At 43.7% G+C, this 24,921-nt stretch overlaps 1 long non-coding RNA gene across 1 annotated transcript in view; it reads right to left on the minus strand.

Annotated features, from left to right (window-relative positions):
* Positions 1 to 2,008: 2,008 nt before the first annotated feature.
* LOC115251121 (uncharacterized) overlaps positions 2,009 to 24,921 on the minus strand; it is a 30,625-nt gene continuing 7,712 nt past the window's right edge. Inside the window, exon 3 of the long non-coding RNA XR_003889676.1 lies at positions 2,009 to 2,247. This is a non-coding gene — a long non-coding RNA (uncharacterized lncRNA). The remainder of the gene's footprint in view (positions 2,248 to 24,921) is intronic.

Raw genomic sequence — 24,921 nt, forward strand, 5'->3', positions numbered from 1 at the left:
CTACATTTATTATGTTTGCAGGACATATAAATGATCTGGCAAAGCAAATGGCACTGGAGCTAACTGTCTCTCAGGCGAAAGGCATTGACAATAAAGGAATCAAATCAGCAAGAGAACACACAATATATATAGAAAGGGAATAAGGTCAAAACTGGGATTAAATCTGCTCAGAGGTAATATTTAGTTCAAAACTGAAATTTGACAGAGAAGGAAACCTTCAAGTATTATGTTGGGTCCAACAATGATGCTGAGGATGACGTACTGTTTGGTGATTTCTTTCCACTATGAGGGTGCTGGTGATACCGGAGAATTGTGATGGAACCTACAGAGAACCTGGAGCTAGAGCAAGTGGAAGGTGAAAATGGAATAGGCTTTGCTGAAATAGTCCCAGATAATTGGCTGTAGGCAAGAGAAGACATTAAAAACCATCTGGGAGGAGCTGCTTCATAAGGTGGGTCATCTCGCTAACAGTTCGTCTTTGTTCTAATGGATGGTCATCTATAATAGATGGTCATATATTGTATTTTTGGTTGGAATATTACTGTTGGGATATTGATGTACTGTACCTAGGGTTGATCATTGATCATTTTCAAATGGTATATTTCACGGTATCTTTCTAACATATTAAATAAGGTTACTTTACATGCTCAGAGAGAGAGGATTTAGTGTGTGTCTTGCACGAGGGAGTCAATACATCAGAGACAGTACATGTGTAGTACAAACACTCGCAGGTTGGTGACTGAATTACTAGCAGTAAAATAGCAGTAGAATAGAATTGATATCCTTTATCGATCCCAAGGTGGGAAATTGCAATTCCCAACGTAGTTACACTGCACCGGACACTGGGAGGCTCTGAGTAACATCTGAATGATTTGGGGCCTCAACATGTATAAACATGGAATATTCTCAACTCCTTCTTCCCTCCATTTTTTTCTATGGTGAAACAATGAGATCTAAAGTTTGAACAACCTGATAAGTTGGAATTTACCATAATTGAATTGTTCAAACATCTTTCTGCAGTACCTAGTAGTTTAATTTAAATTAGATTTATATTCATATTGATTAGCACTATAAATGTTGAATAATAATAATAATGCACTCATACAATCACACACATGCAGCGCAGTAATTACTGTGTATTTCACATACAAAATACAGTAAAGTGACATTTCACTGACCCACAGAGTTTTGAGCATCACTGTCATCACCGATAAACAGCCCTCACCCCCGAAGTTGCAGAAACCGGCAAAAAGATCAGCTGATAGTCTGGCGTTCAATACATAACACACAAGCAGACAAACACACACACTCAAACACACACACATGCACAGAGAGAAAATTAGGATAATGACAGCCATCTAGCATCGAACATAAGAGCTGAATTTTTCCTTGCTGGAGTCAGACTGAAAGTCTTAAAGAAAGAGTGAGCCAGACAGAGACAGATAGAACAAGAGAGAGAGACAGAGGTGATATGTTCACTGTCAATGCTGCTGAGACCCAGCAGGAGCCACTCATGATCAGTGATGAATAGAAATGAGGCTTAGTCCTTAAATCACTTGCAGTCTGTCTGTGTGTGTGTGTGTGTGTGTGGGGGGGGGGGGGGGGGGGGGGGGTGGTGTCCTAGTAAGCCAGTAGAGATGGCAAACCAGGTCATTATTTCACCTCTTAATATTTAATTTGAGAATTTGCTAAAGTTGACGCTTCGCTGACGTGGTGATCAGATGCTATCCGAGCCAGAGCTGCCCTATGAGCATGGTGTTAATCAGCATTACCAAGCTTGAGATTCCGCCACTCTCGTGCATGTGTGCTTTATATAGCAGTGCAATAATTCCATTTAGCCTCATTTATGTCCTCTTTGGTTAATTATCATGGTTTTAAATTACAAACCTCTCAGTTGAAGGAGTTTGGCCTGGTCCTTTCCCCCGAAACATCTCTTATCTTTGCTACGTAACCTTTCAACAAAAGACAACACGGCAGTTGTGGGGAGAACTTTATTCAAAGAGTAAATTTGACCATGATGAAAAATGATCAAACGATGAAAAATGTCCTGGAGCATGGCAGCAGTGGATGAATGCCACCATTGCAACACCCCCTCACTGTTTTTCTTCTCGATGGGTCCTGGCCAGTCTCTCCAGGACGGCTGTGCTGACAGGAAGGCTTTGAAGAACGCTCCAGGTGAGAGCTTGGTGACGGGAAAGTTTCTCTGCTCTCTGCAGCATGGTGTACGCTTCAGGGACTCCCCTCATCCTGCAGTGTAATGGATAATATTACACACACGCACACACGCGACACACTTTCTGTGGTTTTGTCATTTATTCAAACAGCAAGTTGGACCAAACAATAAAAGTAGAAGATAATAGCTCTGGCATGAACGCGTCCCTTGGTACCATTTCAAATATGTTAAAAAAAGGTGCTTTAATGGTTTATTTTTCTCTGTGGAGTTGCGCTTTTCTCTTGGTCCACTCCTTTTTGTTTTCTCATCCCAGCCTCTGTTCATTCTACCTCCCCTCTTCTAATCAGCGAAAACACAGCCTGACTACAGATGAGACCATATGTGCCTGTTTGTGTGTGTGTGTGTATGTGTGCGCGTGTAATTACGTGTGTCTAATTATGTGTGCTGCTCCATTGGAAGACACAGTGGAGAGGCTAAAAGTGGCATAGCCAAAAGAAAGTGAACTTGTCAACTGACGCTCCAGGAATTCTGTAAACGTTTCCAATGTGCCGCTGTCCAATCTTACGGGAGATACTCGGTCATTCAAAGGCATTCCATCGTTTTCCGAAACCCTTCAATACACTACGCAAAGCCCTGTTTTCTGGCGCTATGGACCTCACTAGACTGGGGAAGAAAATCAAACACAGACTGATTTTTTTACTCAGAAAACTCTATTTGCAGAAAACTGCTGTACATATACCGTAAATAAATTCGTTTTTTCCCCAATGGCCTGGACTTGTATTGCAGCCCATTCAAAGCTTTCAGTGCCATGCCAAGCTAGTCTTAAAATCCGGCGTGATGTGTTTATTATTCTTCTGCACATTATCTCGCACATATATGTTATTACGGGCACGCTGCGGCCACATTCAAACATGCTGTTTATCTGAAAATGGATCCCTGCTGATATAATCTCACACAAAACAAGGCGCTCCATATACTGTAGGTACCGCGTAGCTGATTTTATTCATGATAGTGTGAGTGTTTGTGTGTTTGTGTGTGTATGATGATGGGATATATTCCACAGCTTTAGTAAGCCTTTAGGGTATAATTTCAAACCCCGGCCTTAAGGTGGCCTCCTCACTGATTAAGTTAAACGAGCCGGATACTGTGGTGCACCAGGTGAGCCAGTGTTAGCAGATAAGGGAGAGCGGTTTATATGATTTATTGGCTTTTGGATAAATATAATAATGCTGGTCCCAACTATTGAATTGGTACATTCAGATTAAAAGCACCTCCATTATCTTGATGCTTGGCTTGTCACGTGGTTATTATTAATAAAGTTAACATAAAGAACACTGCTGTCCACATCTTTAAAGGAATGAGAGGAGGGAAAAATACAAATGTCCACAAGGACACAATATCACGCTTGTTGACATATGGTGCATTTGCTATTTTCGCCTTTAAATCCCTCCTCTCTCCCACCCCCATCGTAACCTTCCGCAGTCAAAGCAGCAAGTGGACGATTTATGTCTCAAGCTGGGCCGGGGCATAAATTTTGCTTTGCATGCTGGTGCACAGTTTGTAGGAGCAGATCTAAACTCAGATCTTCCCAGAAATTAGAGTGCTCAGCAGCCACACATTGTAAATGAGTCTTAATGAGTTTCCCAGCCTTTATTTTCTGCACTGTTAGACACCCCTACGGCAACGGCAATGTCAGCCGCTCCTGCTGGGGCTAATATCCCCCAACCGCACTGATGACACTGCCACCAGTCACTCACACACTCAGGTAATTGCATGCTTCGGGCAAATATATATATATATTTCTTTTTTTTGTGCATATGTCTGTGTGTACATGTGCTCTTTGTGACAGTGGCTTGCTGTGTTTACTGGGAGATCCAAGGAGAGTACAACCATCAAACTGTGAGAGGAGGTAAAATAACACTGTTCTCCGGGAAAGTAGCCGACAAAATGCCACACAAAAATAACACGCCAGCACGGGGCTTTTCTGGTTGTGAGTGTGTCATTTTCAACACAGCCCGTCTTGTAACTCCCAAGGTCATCCGGGGTTTTTCAATTGGCTTTAATATTAATTATGACTTTGGTATGTTTGGAAACATAGTTACAGCCACATGTAGAGAATCCCTTGGAGACTCCCTTATTGTTACTATTTTCAGCACCTGTGGGAGCTCTCACAAAAACAGTCACCTTAAAGTCAAAAGTCTCCTGTCTGAAAAACAAAACTGGGATTAATCCCAATTTATGATGCGTGTGAAGACGCGCTAACTGTCCTCCACGGCTACAGGTGGTAAATTGGTGCTTCCTGTGCTGAAACTAATTGTCTCCAGAGGTTTGACGACCAAATCTGCCAGCTGTGCAGAAGCAGAGGTTAGAGTGTGTGCGTTGCCACGTGCACCTATGACTTAAACATTCCTCTGTATTATCATGTCCATAAATTATCAGAAGCTGTGACTTTTCTGAACTTTAAGAACTGCAGCTGTTGGTGTTTTGCATGGCGTCCGGCCAAATCTGCAACACATCGCTGGTATTTCCTATTCTAGACATTATGGACTGAAGTGGGATCTAAATGGGTCTCCCCAGGAAAGAAAACCATTCCTTCATCCTGGAGGGTGCACATGAAGTTCCAGTCCTAGTGTGAGCAGATTTATGAGGTTTGTCAAATGATTTTGGAAGAAAAATTCTTCAAATAGTGACAGTATAAGAAAAATAAGGTTAAGGAGGCCAAAAACCATGTTAACCTGAATGCAAATAACTGGCAAAATATAGGAGTTTCTTTTCCTCTATGTGTGTACTCCGTCGAGTTTCTCCTTCCTATCATTGGCTCCTGGTTCTTGGTGGTAAAAGAGGCTCAGATTTAGCAACCGAGGGCCCTTCTGTAGCCCACCATCATGCACAGTGATGGAGCATATCCCATCTGACCTTCGGGAAAGAGCTGGGGTACATCCCAGATTAGTTGCCAGCTCATCACAGGAAAGGACAAGCAACCTAATTCTCCACGCCACACAGAAGAGCCCCTCCAGGGGATCCGAACTCAAGACCTTCGTGCTGTGGGGAGAAAATGCTAACCACTGCCACAGTGACAAGCCAGTCTATTCAGGTCATTTTGTTTTGTTGTTAGCATAAACAATAAAGTTGGAATTTTCAGTTGGAATGATTATAATCAGACTGTAGAAAAAAATGCGCATATAAAAATGGCTGGAGAAAAAAAAAGTTTCCTCAGTTACATTTCTTGTACCACTACGACAACTTCTGTATCTAGTGCTTGTATTTAACGATGCATTTTGTCACCCTCAACCATAAAGCGTCTCTTTTTTTAAAAACAACTCATGTGTGTGTGTAGTAGCAACCTCTTGACTTATCAGTGTGTCTCGTTGTTCCAGGACACTTCAAATGTTACATATGGCCAAAAATCGGGTAATTCTCAATCGGTTGGGGAAGCACAAATTCGCATTCACACATTCTTTTTTTTACATAAACAAGTGGAAGAGGGCATGAATCTAAATGATGTAGCATAAAGAGTGAGGGTTGCCAGGCAATTGCTAATCTGATCCAGACAAAATGCTTCTCTCCAATTTTCTGAGGATTGATGCCACCCTAATAAGCCTGCAAAGAACCCGAAGAGGAAAAAAAGGCAGCATCACAACATCGTACATCGCACAATCATAATCTTGCGGCTGCGTCACCTCTCAAAGCTAATCTCCTTATGATGGAAAAAGCGAGGGATGTTCGATGCTTATGGGCAGACAGAAAACAAGGGAGACAGTCTGCAGTTATCTGCTGTCTCTCTCACTGTCTGTCCATCTGTTCCCGTCTGGCCTTTTTGTTAGTCACTCTTTCAAGATTTTTTTTTTGCTTTTCAGCCTCGGGTGAAATGACTCTGAGAAGTTATTTCTTTTCTTATTTTGGCTTCTTGCATGAATGTGTTGTTCTGGCTTGGATAGCTGTGGAACATTGGCAGGGCTGATTATTGTCTACGGTGGGACAGGGCGCCTCGCTTTAACGGGAACAAGCGAACGGCCACGCTCCCGAAACTAATATGCGTAAACCAAATAACCATCATAGGCTCAAATCATCAGTATGAGGCTATTACTGATGTTGATGACGACCAGGAGAATCTTGGTGCCTTCAAGGATCAGTTCAGCTTTTCATTCCAGGCTGGTTCTAAACCTGAGAAAGGAGGTTGTGCTCTCATTGCAGAGAAAGGGCAGAGGGGGAAAGATTATTGCACGGCCGCGTGCTCATGGGCTCGTTAAACCATTCCTAGATTATTTATATTTTTATCTTCTCTGCCACGGGTTTCTTCCTCTTGTCATAACTTCCTTAAGGTCTTGGGGCCATGCATGGAGCTTCAATATTTGTCAGGACAGAGGCGGAGAAGGGGCTGTGGAGCAGTGGTGAATAATGAAAAATTCAGGGTTATGTCTGTAACACAACGAAGGGACTCTTTCTCTTTCACTGTATTGGAGCGCACATTCACAAACATACACGTCTGGTATGTGCAGCCCCAGCTGTGTTCCTCACCTTTGTCTTCTTTTTTTCCCATTTTTCTCTTTTTTATTCCCCTACCTTATTTCTCCTCCTCGCCGCTCAGCTCCGGGTAGAATAAAGCACAGCCGTCTTGTGTTTGAGACACGAGGAGTCTGATCTTCAGAAAGCAAATCTAGACAGCGTTCCTCGCTGTGCTTCGGGAATCCGCGAGCGTGTTTGTGCGTGTGCGCCCATGTGTGCCTTTGCTACGTGGTTTTGCTAAGAGAAGCAAGAAAAAAAAAAGAAATAATGTGAAGGTTCAGCTTTGACTTATTACTCAAGACAAAATTAATTCGCTGCGCTACATGAACATTTTCCTGCCCTTTTATGAAAGCATTAAAAAAAAAATCATCAGCCTTGATTCCGTCTTTCAGAAAACATCCTTTTCTTGTCGGTCTGTGAAGGCGTCGTGGGCGTGAAAATCCGCTTTTTGCATCTTCTTTTGCTGCTCTCTCTTCCATTTGAGGATCTTAAAGTGTGTTCAGGAGGCTGTGACCTGTCGGCCATTTCATCTTCCACGCGCAATGTTAAACTCTTTCCCCTTCAACTACCTGTCCTACTGGGGCCACTGGTCATTCACATGCAGGTAATTGCTTTCTATATAAGTATGTACAGGCGTATGTATGTGTGCCCAAACCGACATGTGAGGGTCTTGACTTTCTAATTCACAAATTTGCCATTTACTCATGGATCAGTTGGCATCTGAAAACCTGTCATGGGCAGAATATTCAACAAACCCTGAACCCTGGAGTTACAGACCAGCTAAACCCATGCGAAAAATGGGAGATGTATAATAATCTTTTCATTCATTCTTTTCTATTCAGTGCGTTTTGACACGGATATACATGTCAGGAAAATTAACTTTACTATTTTTGGAATGGAACTGGTCGCGGACGGCACACTGGGGCAAGGATTGGCAGTGTCGGGCCACAGAAAGAAGGTTCAGGGTTCAAATCTTGGCCATGTGGGTTCTTTTTCCCTCCCAGGACTTGCACATGGGGAAAATGGTGATTTAAATTTCCTCTGTCAGGTGTGAATGAGAGTGTGAATGGTTGTTTGTTTCAATGTTTTAGCCCTGTGATGAGCTGGCGACCTATCCAGGGTGTAGCCCTTCCTGCCCAAAGACGGCTGGGACCCCACAAAGGGATAAAATGGTAGAATTTTTTTTTCTCGGCATGTTGGAATTTGGGTGTGCGCATGAAGGATTGCTTTTTGTGATGAGGGGATGTCCAACAACTCCTCAGTCACATTGACTTTTAATGAAGCTCATTAAAGGAGAGACCAATTACAACGTTTCTAGAGCTTTTTTTTTTTACTTACAATGAGTCACATGCTTTCTATATTTTACTTGAAAAACTGGGTTGTGATGGGGGGAGTCTGACTGATTCATTTTCCCTGTGGCAACTTTGACTTTTATGCACAGAGGGTCCTTGATCCATGCCTGAGAGCTGTCTTCAGAGCTAACGGTATTGCATAGACATCTAAATTTACCACCCAATCTTCTCCCATTGTTTTTGGATCCATATTTACATCTTGATGCTAAGCTAGCTTAGTGCTAAAGGTTGAATTCTTTTGTAATAAACTTTAAGATTTTGTTCCTGTTGGAATGTGTGCTTACATTAATTTTAAGTTTCCTGTTAATAAAAATAAAAAAGTGTAATCCAAGTTATGGAAAGTTGTTCTTTTTGAAGTGGTGTTTGCTCAAGGATATTTTGGTATAAGTGTAGTTTGTGATTTTTTTCTGAAGCCATAAAAATGGGGTAAAATGTCTCATTAACAACAGACTTTACTTGCCATTATAGACAGAAGGTACTTCTTTGAAGCTACTGGGCAGACTCACTTTAATAAAATGGCAACGCATCGTCTATTTTTATTTCATAATCACCTTCCACTGCATGGTTGACATGAATCGGCAAAGCAGGGAAGCAGAAATATATTAAATGTGCAGTATTGCTTTTTGATGCCTGTTTTGATCCAGTTTAACATACAGGCGAGGGAGTGAAATCACCGTTTACACCACAGTATGGTAATTTGATATCTACTAACATTTAAAAAAAATACTTAATCAAGTAAGAACTTTGTGCTGATTGCAGACTTGTGGTGGGGACACTCTCCAAAGCCCCTAAATTGACCTTTGTTGTTGCTATTTGTGTAGTTGCTTTGTTCCACCAACACAGGCGTGTGTAATGTGGTTGGCTATCATATCGAAAGGAGTCAATATATTAATTAATATCTACGTGTCAGGATTGACTGAAAATTAAAAACGGACTGATGTGAGATCGAGGATGATGACTTGGGTTCTAATGGGGAGCCATACTCTATATTTCACATTAAGAATTTAGCCCTGAATATCTATTAATCTACACGATAGACTCGACAAGTCAAATATTTATTAGCTCTGATTAGGAAATTCATATTTTAGATATGACTGTGTCTCATTCCTCTCAGCTCATAAATATTCACGTCATTTTGCACGATAACCTCAGATGATTTCAGAGCAGAGAGCTGCTCCATCCAACATTCCGCTGTCCGCTCGGCTGTGTGGAAGAGCTCAGAAACTTTCTTAGAACTTTTTTGTTTCTTCTGTTATTGTTGAGATGTCATTTCTGCCATCCTTTTTGGGGGGTTCCAATTAAAAGACAAATTCCAGTGAGGTTCACTCACTTGTTGAGGCTGGACAATAGCCCCTCACTCTGTGTGTGTGTGTGTGTGTGTGAGTGTGTGTTGTTTAGTTAAATTTGAGTATTACAGATGAGTACCCCTGTGAATTTTCCCAAGAACAGACAAGCAGCCCGCAAAACCAGAGAGGACACTGTTTGCCAAATTAGCCTGAGATCACACAGATTGACTGAGGCTGGTCTGCGTGTGGTCAGTGTGTGTGTGTGTGTGAATAATGAGTGTAATCTTTACAAGTTGAAAACACATCTCATTGGTCTATGGGGGTCATGGGAACCTGCTCTTTCAGGGTCTCCATTGGCCATCCCTTCACACAGCCCCTCTACACACAACGTGTGTGTGTGTTGGTGTGTTGTGGTGAATCTCCCAGTTGTTCTGGCTCCCAGTGTCAACGCTATTATCCAAAGTAGATTAACACCACTTGTTTTTGCCAGATACACTGCAGATCTACACGCCCTAACCTGTGTCTGAGACCCTGGGGTTCCTGCTCCTACACTGTGCAGCGTAGATGCGGATAACACTTTTTTTTTTTAACGTTCCTGTTTCCAGAAAGGTGACGTGATGCCACCTCGTGCGTAAAAATTGGATCCAACACAACAGATTGAATTGAGGCCTCTCCTCTTCTCTCTTTAAATAATGTTCGTCATGTGCCTATTGGTGACCTATTTAAGATGTATTTAACAATTTGTCGCAAATGCTGTTAATATGTTACAAACACACACATTTTCCGGCCCATACTGTGACCACAATGCAGTCCTTTTCCATTTCAACAATATTCAAATTTATTTTTTACATCTGTGGTTTATTACATTCATTCCATTACAATCGGATGCCCAAACATTGAAAATGTGACTTGAAGTATCTGGCTGAAGCTTGAACTCATACACTGGAACCATCGTGCCCTGTGTGAGCGTGTGTGTGTGTGTGTGTGTGTTTTGAGGCCCAGCAGCCTGGGTGACATCACCTCAATGTAAAATATAGAGCAGATTTTGTAAATCATTCCAAAGTGATCAGAGATTATTATCCTTCTTAACTCTGGTGAAGCCAAATGAGGCATCACCTCAATTAAGCCCATTTGGGGGGGGGGGCTAATGGTATGATTTGCAATTCATTAAGCAATGTGCAAATTCTCAGGTTTGTTTGGGGAAAAGAGGGCACGGAAGGGAAAGGAAAGAAGAGAAGAATTCAGCTGAATCGAGCAGGCTGCTGTGCTGCTGGCCTGGTGAGGTGGAATTTTAAAAATGCTTTTTGAATATTATTAACGAGTTTCAGGCAGTTTGCAACAGAGCAGGCCAGGGAGCAAGAAACAAATAAAAAAGGGTGCGTTTGGAAAAGAAAAGGGTCCCACTGAGAACTCACCTGCCCCTCTCCCTGCCTTCAGTGGAAGGGAAGAACTACGAACCCAGTAATGAACTAATCCGTGTGTAGCCATGTTCCGGCCTGGCTGTGTTCCCTCAAGCTGAACCGTCCCCGCACCGTCGCCTCCCCAGCACTTAATGACTTTCTGTTCCGTGGACAACTTGGGCAACAGAGATTACATATAAAACGACTGACGGGGAGGGAAAGACAGACGGAATAAGCTCACAGGAGCTGTAGGTCTGCAGTGGGCAGCGGAGCGTGCCAGCTTCTCCGTGGGTGGTGTAAATAGGTTCAGTCTCCATGTTATTCTTGGGCGCTGATCAATCCCGATCTTGTTTAGTAATGAGCTGAACATGTGGCCTAAACTTCATGCCAGCAGATCAGCATCCTTTGCAACCAAACAGGGATGGACGGAACCTCCAGGGGATGAGTAGTGGTTCCTCCATCCCCCGTTAGGTAATTTACTGTCTATTCTTTCATATTTGTAAACCTGGGGCGTTGTTGGGCACATATGAGTACTATGAACCGTAGTAACTCCGGGGTGACTGAGATACAGTGTGTTAATTAGTGAGATGCTAGTGTGCACTTTTATTTTTTAATGGTTTCCTGTTGTTTTCCATATTATATATGCTAACCAAAGCTAACTGAATCTCTTAGCTCTCATCCCATATTTAATGTACAGCCATGAGGGAGGTATAGATTTCATGTGCTTCTCAGCAAGAAAGCAAATAGGCTTGTTCAGCACAATATCAGCTTAAAAAGGACTGTCTGTAACCTCATCAGCTACTCAAAGCTTGCTGCTAAGAGACGCCAGGTTGTAGATCCCCCCCCCCAACTCCAAATATCATCTTTTGATGTCTAACTTTTACCAGAACTTTGTGATTCAAAGCCTCAGTAAGACGCAGAAGGCTTGATTGTTGACAGAATGCAGGTCGCAGCCAAGCAGCGTCTCCCTGTGATGTGGAGACGTTATGGATCCGCCGGAGGACAGACACAGAAGAGTCGGGGCCAACGCAGGAGATGTCAAACCATCCTTAATGAGTCCTGCAGCTTTTGGAGTTTCTGTTCGATTCACATTTTCTTTTCTTGCAGGTTTGCAAAGTCGCAGCCTCAAAAACAACAACTAACACAAACTGATCAACATTACGTTGGTTGGCAAATCAGAGGTAAGCTAGAATGATGTAGAAGTATCATACTTCTGCTTAATTACAGCATGGAGCGACATGGAGCGTGCATGAAAAACTCCCTGAACGTCGTGCACAGCAGCTGGCATTAGCTGCCGCTGCTCCATGAGCAGCCTTACAGGTGGCACGGCACAGGTGACGTGTCAGTCAACTCAATGAAGAAGAATCCGTCATCCATAAAGGTCATTTTGGGTCATTCATGCTACATCGCGCGCTGATACTATGACTCATTTATTAGCTGTGGAATGAGACAGAGCGAGCAGGTGAAGGCAATGATTCTCCATCAGCCCGACAGTGCGATGTTTGCCATCGAGGACCACCGTTCCTCATAGCAGAATCATGCTAAAAGCAGTTATTTTGTTACAATGGAAACACTGATCAATGTTGAGCGAACTGTACCACTTAAAGGAAATATAACTTTAGGATTTCTGTCTCAGCTTTTTTGGCCTCATAGCAGGTGTCTCTTTTGAAAAATGATCTGCATAGGAACACGAGGCTCATTCACTGGGCCCAGCTACGAGCCAGGTGGAATTTGTTCCGCAACTTCCTATGACGCCCCTCGTGCTCATTCTCATGCTAAAGTACTTTTCATTTGCTAACGACGTGGCACAGCTTCAGTCGGCGCGTCTGAATATGCATGGAGAAGAACAGGCTTCATGGAGATGCAGATCCATCACTGTCGGTTTTGCTCTGGCGCTCAACTCCATTACCGGTGACCCCACACGCGGCGGGCCGCCTGGATGTGTTTGATTTTATTATGTTCCGCGCTCGCGGGCCAGAGTCTCGCCGCGTGAATATCCGCAAGTGCGTGCAGTTGTTTGCGAGAACAGTGACACTTTGCCCACCTCCCCCCCCATTCAGTCACTACATCCACTAATGCGGAGGACGCATGGCTCCACTCACAACAGCACTTCTCTGATATGCAAAGTGAGCTCTCCGCTGCACCTGGCATCCAGACGCGCTCCTCTCATCAGCAACAGTCTCCTCACTCTAATTCGCCTCATGTTCAAATGTAATAGGAAACCACTCATACAGGGAAATGGTTTGTTTTGTCTGCTTTGATAACAACGCAGTCCTCCCCGCCCCCTCCTGCCTGCCTTTTGGACAAAACTGTATCTTCTTTGTGTCGAACAAAGGCTTTGTTAAAGCACAGACTATGGGAGGCTGGGAGACAGCCTACAGGTGGGGATGAAACTGTTGATACAGGTGGGGATTGTGCACATATTCACAATGGTATATTAATCTCTCTTCAGCCTGAATCGCGGTTGAATTAATCAGTGTTCTAATCAGTGGGAAGATTTAGATAAAATGTATTAACAGGGCTAAATCATCCTCAGGACATGTGATAATTAATCATCCCACATTTCTATTACCTGCCATGTCGCGGCACAGCTTTTCCTCCCCGGTTGAGGCTTCCGCTGATGCTGCAGGGATCCAGATGCTTCATGTGAGGCCAACATTTTGGGCCCCAACTGTTCATAATTAATATTTTCGAATTATTTTTTAACAGTGTCACATCGAAGGTTTCCATACATTAATCACAATTTAGCTCACGGTTGGTGTAAGGTTTAGGGTTAGGAGCTGATAAATGAATGAAAGTCGGTGCAAAGATAGCAGCACAAACCTGTGTGTGTGTGTGTGTGTGTGTGTGTGTGTGTGTGTGTAGGCAGCAGGTACAGAAGGTGTGAAAGTGGAACATGGCTACAAGCTACAAACGTGACGCAAGTCAGGTTAGCCACATCACTTACTGCTGCCTTTTAGGAAAAATAACCACTCCAAATGTGGGGTTTCCAAGTAAGAAATGCTTAATGTTCACATTTTTCGTTGAGTTTACCTAACGTAACCTTATCGTGTCTGCACATATGACAGAAGTTTAGAATAATACAGCGTAACCCTGCAAGCAGTCGACTTCTCTAATGAGCCTGGGATATGGCTGTTCATGCTAGCTCTGCTGTATGTGTTCCAGATTGTAAAGGGGAAACAAACCTTGCATACCTATCTAAAAAAAGGTTGGGAAGGGACATGTCACCATGACAACAGAGGGAGGAGTAGGATGAATGCCATTAAAAATTTGGAAGCAATGTTGTGCATCCCGTTATCCTCACATGGACTCTGAAGCATAATTTGCGTCTATGGAGAAAATAAAGCATGCATGTATGCACTAACACACACACACACACACACACACACACACACACACACACACACACACACACACACACAAACACACAGACACACACACACGCGTGTCTCCTAATCCATTTATTCAATCCTTGCCTAATTTACCACAGTGATGACAAACTGAACTAATTTCCTGCACGTCTTTTTTATTCCACTCCAATGAACTCTTAAACAATTCAGCTTGAACTTTGATTACTTGCACCTCATTTGCATACATTTCGTTCAAGCTAATACATCTTTAAACCAGTAAGGGCGAAATGCCCCCCGAGCAAACGTGAACAATGCAGGCGCAAGTTGCTGATTTGTCCCTATACAATGAATAATGCTTCAGGTGTGTGCAGATGCGCAGCGCTAATAAGCTGTATCATCCACCAAAGGTATCCCTAAAGGGAGCAGACTGGAAACAATGGTCTTGGCCAGTGTTATCTCTGTGAGTCAAATATGTCAGCGAGGGCAGAGACTGAACACAGCGATAACAGTGACACCTAGCGGTCACTTTGAGGAACTGTGTAACCTGTCAGTGTACCAGACACTTTGACAGATTAACCCCCCCACACAGACATACACACACACACATCATGCACACACAGAGTTTTCCTCTGTGACAACACATTTATTTAATCAATCCAGCGCAACCCCAGCTGTCCAACACAAAGGGTTCCCCAATTATCTTAATGTGATTTGCTACCTACTGTCAGCTGCAACACTACTGATTACAACATAATAAGAGGCTGAGTACACATCACACACATGCATAAACATTTCCTGGCGTGTGAAGTATCCTATCTTTAGCCAGTGTCAGTAATGGTGCGACGACAGGAGGAGGACCGGTGGAGACATAAAACCACGGGAGAGGCAGGATGGAGGGATGGGGATATGGGATGAATAAAAGGATATAAATACAGTCAGACACACGACTTCAAACAGAGCTTGAAGTTTACAACGCCGCTGCCGCTGTCATCTAAACCATAGTGTGTCCTGCAGAACAGCAGGATAGATGTCGTCATAATGACTTGGTGACAGGGCAGACGAGACATTAAATACACTTTAGGAGGTTTGTCACGGCCCCTACAGGGAGCCGACAGGCAGATGGAAGAAAGAGTCAGGAAGAGATGGCAGACTGATTGGTATATCAGTGCGCCATGAATCACAACACCGGCAGGCTTAATCCCTCCCTTTGGTTTAATCCTAGGAGGTGCAAGACAAAGTAACGGCTCTGTTGCATCTACTCTGGGTGACTTTGTGCTGACAGCATGAACCCGGGTCAGAAGAGAAAACATGCGAGCAGTAAATAGTGGGTCTGAGTTGTGGAGATGTAGACGCACAGTGCTGTAGTGTACCTGCAGTGGAGGTCTGCTGTCAGAGCAGAGCGGAATGGCTCCATGAGGGTCGAGAGGATTAAGGTTAAACAGTATGTTTAAAAAAGTATCTCAGAGAAAAACCTCTGCCTGGAGGAAAGTTGTAGCTGCAGCAGAAGGAAACACATCTGAAGAAGAAGGAATTCCTTCCTATTTAGATTTGGTGACATTGTTATTCTGAAAAACACCCACGAAAACAGTCATCCAGAGGCAGCAGATCTCCTGCAGCGTCACGTTGTATGACTTCACCACTGAGGTCACCCTCTCTCCCTGGGCCCAATCATCGTCTGAGCACCTCTGACCAACCTCAGAAATCTATTCATTAATCAAACTAACCCTTCTGTTTTCTGTTCTTGAGCTTCAAATCTTTACCGTTCGACAACTAACCGGCTTCTTTGTTGAGGTTCTAAAAATGGGCCTTGGCGCCATTGGAACATTTCAATTTCTTGCATTTCTCACAAGGCAATTTGCAGCTGGGGAAAACACATCTCCTCACAAAGCTCCTGCTTTTTAATAAGTGGTTTATCTGATCCGAAGCCGAGGTGCTATTTGTGGTCGCGCCGCTGACATCACAATGATTTTACCATCCCTGTTTCCAATTTCACACCCAATAGCTTCCATGTGCCGGAGCTTAATTGGAGCATCCTCAAGGGGACCATGCGGCTGTTTCTGTTTGTGCACGTACGGTCCCACTGCTTTACTGTCGGATAAAATTCTTTTAAAAACGCATTTTCATAACCAGAAAAGCCATCATTTGAAAGGAGCATTAAGTCTGAGTCTGTATAAAGGATGCTATTAATGTCCTGGCCTGAGTCATAAAAGAAAACGGAATATACTTATTAAAACTTAGTATGGGTTAACCCTAGTAGCCATGTTGAGAAATACTTGAGCAAGTTCCCTCTGTAGTTTGTGTTCAAAATCAAAGTGTGGGGAAATCCTTTTCGGATTAACACGATGAGTGAGATACTTGTGCTTTTTTTTCTCTTTTATCACAGGATGAGGGAAGCTATTAAATACTTTACCTGTATTTATACATATGAAACATCTCACTCACAAAAGGACCAGGTTTACAGCCTGTTTATACTGTAAGTTTAACTGCAACACAACCCTATCATCTTCTCAGGTCCTTTTATTTAGACCTCCTTTGATGACTGTGTTTCTACTTTAAGCCTGGAATAAAGCTTAGAGGTACTTTTCCTTTTTATTTTCTGCCTCTCTTGTTCCGGATATTCCCCATCCCTAGAGGGACCTGCTTAGTTCTATGGGACTGACAAATGATATATAAAAAAAAATCCCAAAAGAAAACAAGAGGTTTACCACAGATATTATCAATGAGGTCTCGAAACCTGCCGCAGCTGAAGTCAGCAGGGGTGCAGCTTTGAGTTTTTGCCCGGACCTGCTCCAACAGAACAGCCATCTCTAATCCCTGGGATGTCCAGCTGGACCTTTTCTCACACAAACCAGTGGAAATCTACTGTCACTGTCTTTTCCCAACACTGTTTCAGGCTCATTAAATGGAAATCATAGCATAAAGTCTTTCATTCGTGGCTTAGTGCGGAGAGGCACGAACGTGAGATGTTGATGTTGACCATCTGGACAACCAGGTGGTTGAGGGTTTAAGCTGCAACAGAACAGCCGGCCGCTGCTCTGGCTCACCTCTAAAGTCTGACAAAAACAAATGTAAAATATTAGTGGCAATTAAGACCGTTCCGCATGATTTTACATTTCAGTGATATAAAAAAGCCCCCAGCGTCCCTCTCTGCGTCTGCATATCTTCAGCTTGAAATGCGGACCCAAAACTCCATAAAACCGGCCAAAAGTGGACCAACGCTGCGTCGCGAAGCGGCCGTGGAATAATCCGCAGCGTGGCACTTTGACACTTCAGATTCTGTGCAGATTAAACAAAACAAGATACAACATGATTATGCAGCGCTTCGGGGGGAGTTTGAAAGAACCCTGTTATGCTTGGCTGTAGTCAGGATTGCTGTCCCACCCCCACCATCCTCTTTGTCTGATCTCATCTCCTGTGCAACCGACTTATATGCGAGTGGTTTCAATTTCCTCATCAAAACCATTGCCAAGAAAGCAAAAATAGAATTCTTTATGGGGAATATCAATTATACCGTATTTGACAGAGCAAAATGAGTGCTCGCCTGCATGCGGCGATGTTGCGCGGATCAATTAAATCCGAGGGCCACATTAGGGTCAGGGAATTCAAAACACTCTGACCCTCAGGCCTTTTGCCCAAACACAAACGGATATGTATTCACTATTTGAGCAGTTCATGTAAAATCGTTTCCTACGGTACATTTCTTAAGAATGTCAATAGTGGGTAAGCTATGAAAACAAGCTGCTCCAGGACTGGAAACCCTAATGTGCTCACATGTACTGAACACTAAAGAGGTATAATGAAAGGAGGATGTGTCACATATGATGATATGGTACATTAACTGTAGCTACCAGCTATACTCTTCAGAGGGGCCTGAAGAAAAGGGCTTAAAGGGAGGCCGAATGCAGCGGATGGAAGGTGAGTGACGGCATAAACAAGAACCGAGTGTGCAGTTACAAAGCGGTCCTCCTCTCTGATTCATGCAACGTGTCAGAGGAGCAGGTGTGGTATATCAGGCAATATATGACTAAACATAAACATCATAATAACTTACAGGGCCTCCGCAAAAAAAAAAAAAAGAATTTTCCCTGCACGTACTGTAAAATGTGCATGTGAGCAGCTATACATCCATGTGCGCTCTCATGAAGACAGGAAGCTAATCAGATGAGATGCATTCCATATTCTTGTGATTTATGACTGCAGCGTAGCCAAAATCATATATTTGCAGACTGTCAGCGGAGGGAATGAGTCTTCTCCAGCTCTAACTAAGGACACATGCCACAGGCCCCGGGATGTGTTTTCTTCCTCGCTGACAGGCTTCGTTCCTGCGCTCTGCCCTCGGAGGAATGGAAGAAGTCTGTTCAGTGTGATCATTGTCCTTACATCTTTCCTCCTGCCTCTTAGGAGCAACCTTCAAGCGTTGATTCAAACAGCCCAAGCAGGTTTATATTCATTTCAATCTTCTTCGGGGGGTGATTCTCGGTATCCTTTATGGTTTGTAAGTATTTTGCTTGAAGGCACTGAAGTGGAACAATGTGCGCAATCCGTTCCGTTTTCTCCCGCTTATTCGGATCCGGGTCGCCGGGGCAGCAGCTTCAGGAAGCATGCCCAGACAGCCCTCTCCCCAGCCACTCCCAAGCCAGGCGAGATTCTCTCCACCTAGTCCTGGGCCGGCCACGAGGCCGCCTATGTCATCCGCAAAAAGCAGCGACGAGATCTTCCGCCCGCCAAACTCGACACCCTCCACTCCCCGGCTGCGCCTAGAAATTCTGTCCATAAAAGTTATGAACAGAACCGGTGACAAAGGGCAGCCCTGGTGGAGTCCAACCCTCACTGGGAACAAGTCCGACTTACAACTGGCTATCCGGACCAAGATCCTGCTCCTTTGGTACAGGGACTGGACGGCCCTTATCAAGGGACCTTCCACCCCATACTCCCGGAACCCCCCCCCACAGAATGCTCCAGGGGATCCGGTCATAAGCCACAAAGCACATGTGGACTGGTTGGGCAAGCTCCTAACTCCCCTCAAGCACCCCAGCAAGGGTAAAGAGCTGATCCGTGGTTCCACAACCCGGGGCAAAACCCACAATGTTCCTCCTCGATCAGATGTTCGGCTATCAGTTTAATCCTCATAGCGGCTTCCCTTTTCGATGGGTATGCAAACTCCTCCACCATGATAAGGTGATGTTTCACGGAGGTCCGTGTGAGTTTTAAAATCACCCGACATCAGCGAAATCTCAGCCTTCGGGCATTATGGTGGCTTAATGGGGCCAAACATGTTTCACCTCCTGGGTCTGAAATGTCGTCGTTTGACTTCATGAATGCATATTTTTATGAAATGTTCTTCGATCACAGGCAAAACTGCGATTTGTGACATCACACTGTCACCAATCTACGACAAATGATCAAATTATCATCAGGTTGAGTCTCCTACAAGGGCTTGGATCTAAAATATTTTTTTCTTTTTGCGTCATTAACCCTATAAAGCTTGACACATCAAAAAATAGCCAGAAAATTCTAATTTTTTGGAAATGAGATGTTTATTGAACCTTTTAACAAAATCCCAATTTTTTTTAAATTTTGTTTATGAATTTTTTTTGTATCAAATATGATACATTAGGCGATTTCGGCAACTTTTAGCTCACGACTATGTTAACTTTAGACACAAAAACAAAGTTTGCCCATAACATTTTGACAATATAGAACATGAACAACAACATTTTTCTCTTTGGTTTTTTTGCATAGCACTTTTTAGCACAAGAGGCACACTGCAGCCTCTTTTACGGGGTGGTGTTGGAGTTGTTTCTGGAGAGGACAGTGGTCTGCCACACTTGATTTTGGTTTAGAAAAAAGAGACGTCTCAGAATCTCGCGTATCAAATATGATACAAACGGCTTTAAAGGGTTAAAAATATTTTTGACCAGTATGAATGTAGGCTTTGCTGTCCTTGGGATTGTATGACCTTTATAATATGTAAAATAACTTTCATTCCTTTAGAAAAATGTAGAAATCCAGTCTACAAACAGCTCATCCTAAAGTTAATGGTAATGGGGAATCATGAGCAAGTGTCATTAATAACACAACAATTACATCTTTCCATATGTAACCATGGAAACAACAATGAACAAGTTCAATTGCACACAATCTTTACAGGATGGCCACTGAGATAAGCTCCACAAGAAAAAGAGGCTGGATGTTTCTACTGTCTCCGTTGGAAACTGGTATATCACGAAGTGTCTTCAAAAAGAGAGAGAGAGATCTTGATACGAGTGGGAAAAAACGGGTGATTTAAACACCAGAGTAGGTGCGTGACCTCATGCCAGACGCTCCATGATTGATTGCCAGCCTTGGGCTATCTCTCTGTCTGAACTTCCTGGTTTTTAGTTCTTGTTTCCTGCCAGGATCATTGCATTCTTCAATGTGATTAACTCTCCAGAACGAGGTCATGACTCACGCTGGAGTCTTCAAACAGGTACAGGGTACACAAGACAACAGAGACCTTTTTTCCCCAGGTGGTCTACCATGAGGAGAAAGGCTGAGGGTCCCAGGTCTTTGTACCTTTGAGCACGGCCTTAACCTCAAATCCCAACAAAGGCAAAAAGAAATACAGACCGTAATGCTGTAATGAGAAGATCAGACATGACTTTCACAGTTAAAAGATGGCTGCTGGTTCACGTGTGACTCCACGGTCTCGCGGGTTACACAATATTAAATCAGCTGAGAGTGAAACGACAGTGACTGATTCCAGGAGAGGCTTGACATGCAACGTTTGCTTCGTTACAGATGGAGTCAGAGGCAGAGAGTTGACAAGGCTCCTAAATCTCTCTACAGCGCTCACGCACAGGCGTCAGAGAACGAGCATGTCTCAGGCTTATTTGGGGATGTTTTCAAGGGCGCTTTATTATATGTCGGCAGGTGACGGCACTTATAGAGTGTGTGATTTTGCCTTACAGCCCACTGCTTCACATAGCTCATATGGCGTCTACATGGATCTAATTTCGGAGCATTTCAAGGTGCGCTTTGCTCGCGCTTTTCCAAAAAGGATGCTGACCACACCCTTCAGTCCCGAACCACATGCAGCCTCTCAATTCGTGTCAATTCGTCTTCGTCGGGCAAACCCAAACGTGCACAAATGACCCCGTTACCTCGATAATAGTTTCTTTTGTCAGCAACCCATGTGGTATTGCTTTCGCTCACACGATCTAATGAGCTATTTCTTTTCCGCAGATTTATAGCCAAACCTTGCAGCGATTTGAGGGAATGACCCTCCTAAGGTTGAGGTTGAAAACGAACCCCAACAAAAGCAGCCGATGGCCGGCGCTGCAAATCAAAAGCAGAGAAAACGTCTCCTTCTCCCCACTCGATTTCTGCCCAAACTCCTTTTGCAGCCTTCATGGCAACAGAACTTGCCAGACAATATCAACAAGTCCTTTCTTGTACATAAAATGGGACCCAGCAGGTAAAATCACATCAGGTGTGAAACTACCACCTGTGCTTTACCTGCATCCACACAGAGCTCCATTCATGTAATCAGCCATTAAAGGTTCGTTTTGCATGACACAGTCTGCAGTTACCAGCCTGTGGAAGCCTGGTGGGGGTGTACAAACAGGAGAAAAGGTGCCACGGAGTAAAGTTCCACGTTTTAAAAGCCTGGCCTGTTACTTTTATCGATCCCATACGCAGCCACACACAGTGGGGGCTGCTTTCTGTCTGACTGCACCCTTATTTTTTTAATGAGCGCCGTGTCGGAACGGAAACAGCGCCGCTGAACTCCCAGCGTACACCCGACTTATCCCGTGTCTACTTAACAGTGAGTCATTGTAGCAATCGCTCCTGGTTTCCTCCTCAGTGAAGACTTTTGCTGTGTGGTGGCAGCCAGAGTGGAGTAGCCGGCAGCACGCCGTACCTCTCATTACGGCCTAATAGAGGTGGAGGTGTTTTTATGGCTCAGTCTGGCCTGTGCAGTCAGTCAGGTGCTGCACCAGACTCTCTCAGATCTTTATTACAATCCCCCCTCAGATATTTGTAATTACTCAGGTCTCCCATTTTTTGGGGGTCCTGGGGTTTTTCACCTTTCCACCTGGCACATTATTATACGTCGCCATTGCGAAGCCCTTATGAAATTGTTTAAAGCGGCCTTACTTTTATTGGAACCCTGAATTGCTGTGAATTGTTTCCAATTAGCTGAAATTGGCCAGTTAAATTGTAGTTTTACAGTGAAATGAAGTCAAACCGTGTCAGTGTTCTGCAGGACAGACCCAGGGGTGCGCCAGTATTCAGAATTTGTTGGTAATTTGCTGTTTAACTACTTCTTATTGTTCTAGACCGTTAATGTTGTGACTCATAGCGTCCAGTCGGGCCGGCCAGCCGCAGAGGTCGGCGTTGTTTCCCTCAAACCGCGACTGCAGATTAAAACCAGACTAAGGGTGGATGTTTGGGATGCAGGAGTCACGCTTCAATGACACGCTCTGCAACATAATGAAAGTCATGTAAATGCATTCCTGTGGCATAATGAATAGGTGCAGAAACTCGAACCTAATAATAACTGGGTGAGTAGAAGAATCAGCGGTGCGGCAAAGAAGATTAGAGATGACAGCTGAGTTTACGCCGTATCAGGAATTCAATCGCGCAGCCAGGGCTTCTGTTGCGGCATGAGTGCGTCACATCCATGGCAGACTCACAATCAGTTGTAGGTATAGCCGCATTTGTGCTAAATTCTGACTCAGAATCCCAGTTCAGTGCTTCCAAAACCAAAAATTGACAGCTTTTTTATCAGGAGAAACCAGGTTTACCTTTCAATTAATCTGTTTTCAGTATTTTCACCTTTTAGCCCCTCCGCAAGCCCCACATTTTTCAACGCATGAGTGACGACAGTCGCAAAGTGAAGCCAACACAGGATGCAGCAGTGATTTTAAGTGACTTATTCAGGGAATGAGAGAGCTGACACGCTGAAACATGGATTCCCACTGCATGCTAGCTGCATACTAAAGTCCACTTCTGCATCTCCCTTTAATTTCCATCCCGACTCTTTCTGTGTATGATGCTGATCAATGCTAATCTTGGATGTCTGTCTCCGTCAGAACTTCCTGTCAAATAGCATTGCCACGAACACCCCCCTCGTGTTTGAAAACCTGCTGCATTTTATGTTGCTATTGATCTGTGGAGCTTTTATTGTGTCGTTTCCTTTATTCAGGTTGATCAAGATAAAGAAGGCAAACTGGTTGGAATGAAAAAAGGGGTAAATGCACACTTATTTGCATAAATCCTCATGAATGTGGAAATATCCTGAAGGTGAGAAAATGGGATGGGGTAAAGCTGGTGAAGGGACCAAGATGATTGCAATAGTGCCAGGGTCGGGATTTGATACAAATGACAGAGAATAGAGGGGGAAACAGGGTGTTGTCATGACAACAGTTCAATTCAGTCAAAATTAGATCAGCAGCACTGTCCTGTATGAGATCCATCTTTACAAGTATCACGTCTGCTTGCTGTCTTTACATCTCTAAATGTGCAGCTATGACTTCCATGAACAAATGTAGGAACAAAGGAATTGTTTACAGAAATGAAGAGAAGGAGGTGAATAAAGCACAATCAGCCTGTGCTGCTCCCATCGGCACACTGCAATTAGGCTTTTCGGACAGGAAGCGGAGGCCACATGCCTCACGTCTCCACTTCCTTTCCTTCTTGTCAACATTTCAAGTTCTCCGAAGACCACACTTGCTGAACTCGCTGCCTGACCGTTCCTTCTTAACACTTTCTGTTTTCCTGAATATAGATACTCTGGTTTGGCTTCGTTGGATTTATGCTACAATTGCAAAAAAAAAAAAAGGTGAGTAGAGGCCAAAATCGTGACAAGTGGATGCACTGCATAAACAGGTGTCTGTCAAAGATAATGGAACTGGCTGGCCTAAAAGCTACAGTGTTTGAATTCTGCCTGTAGATTCTGGAATCACGATTTTCAGTTCATTTGGGGAGTGAAGGTCTCGCTAATTAAAAGATATTAACACAGCTGTGCAACATCACGTGCATATGTTTCAACGCTACTCAGGGGACGTCGTTGTGCGATATATTTGCTCAAAGACAGGCAGGCCATCTGCGATGGCATGTCAGCCTCCTCCCTCAAAGGTCTAATTTACTCTCTATCCTTCCATCAGTCACTCCTTCTGTCTCCATTTTCTTCCTACCGACTGTTAGCGGCTTATCCGATGAGCTCCACAGATGTTTATTTCACTGGTGAGGAATGCGAGCGCCTGAGATCTCAGACAGATGTCAGCTCGGCCAGACAATTTCAGCCGCGGTGCTTTGCCAATAAAAATGGACATCTATGAAGGGATTGTTTGGCTTTAACGTGTCGGAAAATGTTTTTTTTTTCTTTTTTTGTTTTGTTTTTAAAAAAATATATAATGGCAGTAATAACTGCGGAAGCAGTAGGGTTCAAACAAAGTCCCAAGATTGCGAGGCAGATCTCTTCAAAATGAAATTGTAGCTCTCTCTCTCCCTTGAAACAATATCACGACAGAACAACATCCACCTGTTGCCCAAAATGGACACACTCCACCTCATTTGCCCCTCTCTGAAATGAGAATTGCTTTTTGTCTGTCTGCCAATATGTTATATAAAAATAAGTATCTAACCAGCAGATATTGACTACAGTCCTGGTGTAACTCAGTTGGGCCATTAGCATGCAGTAGTGTCCAATAATTACTGGCATGCTGGCAATAATAGTAATCTCTCAGCAGCATTTAAAATAATCTGTAAAATAAAGTATCAGCCTAATGTGTGCACAGGCCTCTTGGACAGTGCAGCATCCTGTCCACATTTCCCACAGTGTTCATTTGATAGGATTTATTATCAGCT

The sequence above is a fragment of the Takifugu rubripes genome, chromosome 9 (genome assembly GCF_901000725.2).
Source record: "Takifugu rubripes chromosome 9, fTakRub1.2, whole genome shotgun sequence".
Classification (NCBI taxonomy): domain Eukaryota; kingdom Metazoa; phylum Chordata; class Actinopteri; order Tetraodontiformes; family Tetraodontidae; genus Takifugu; species Takifugu rubripes.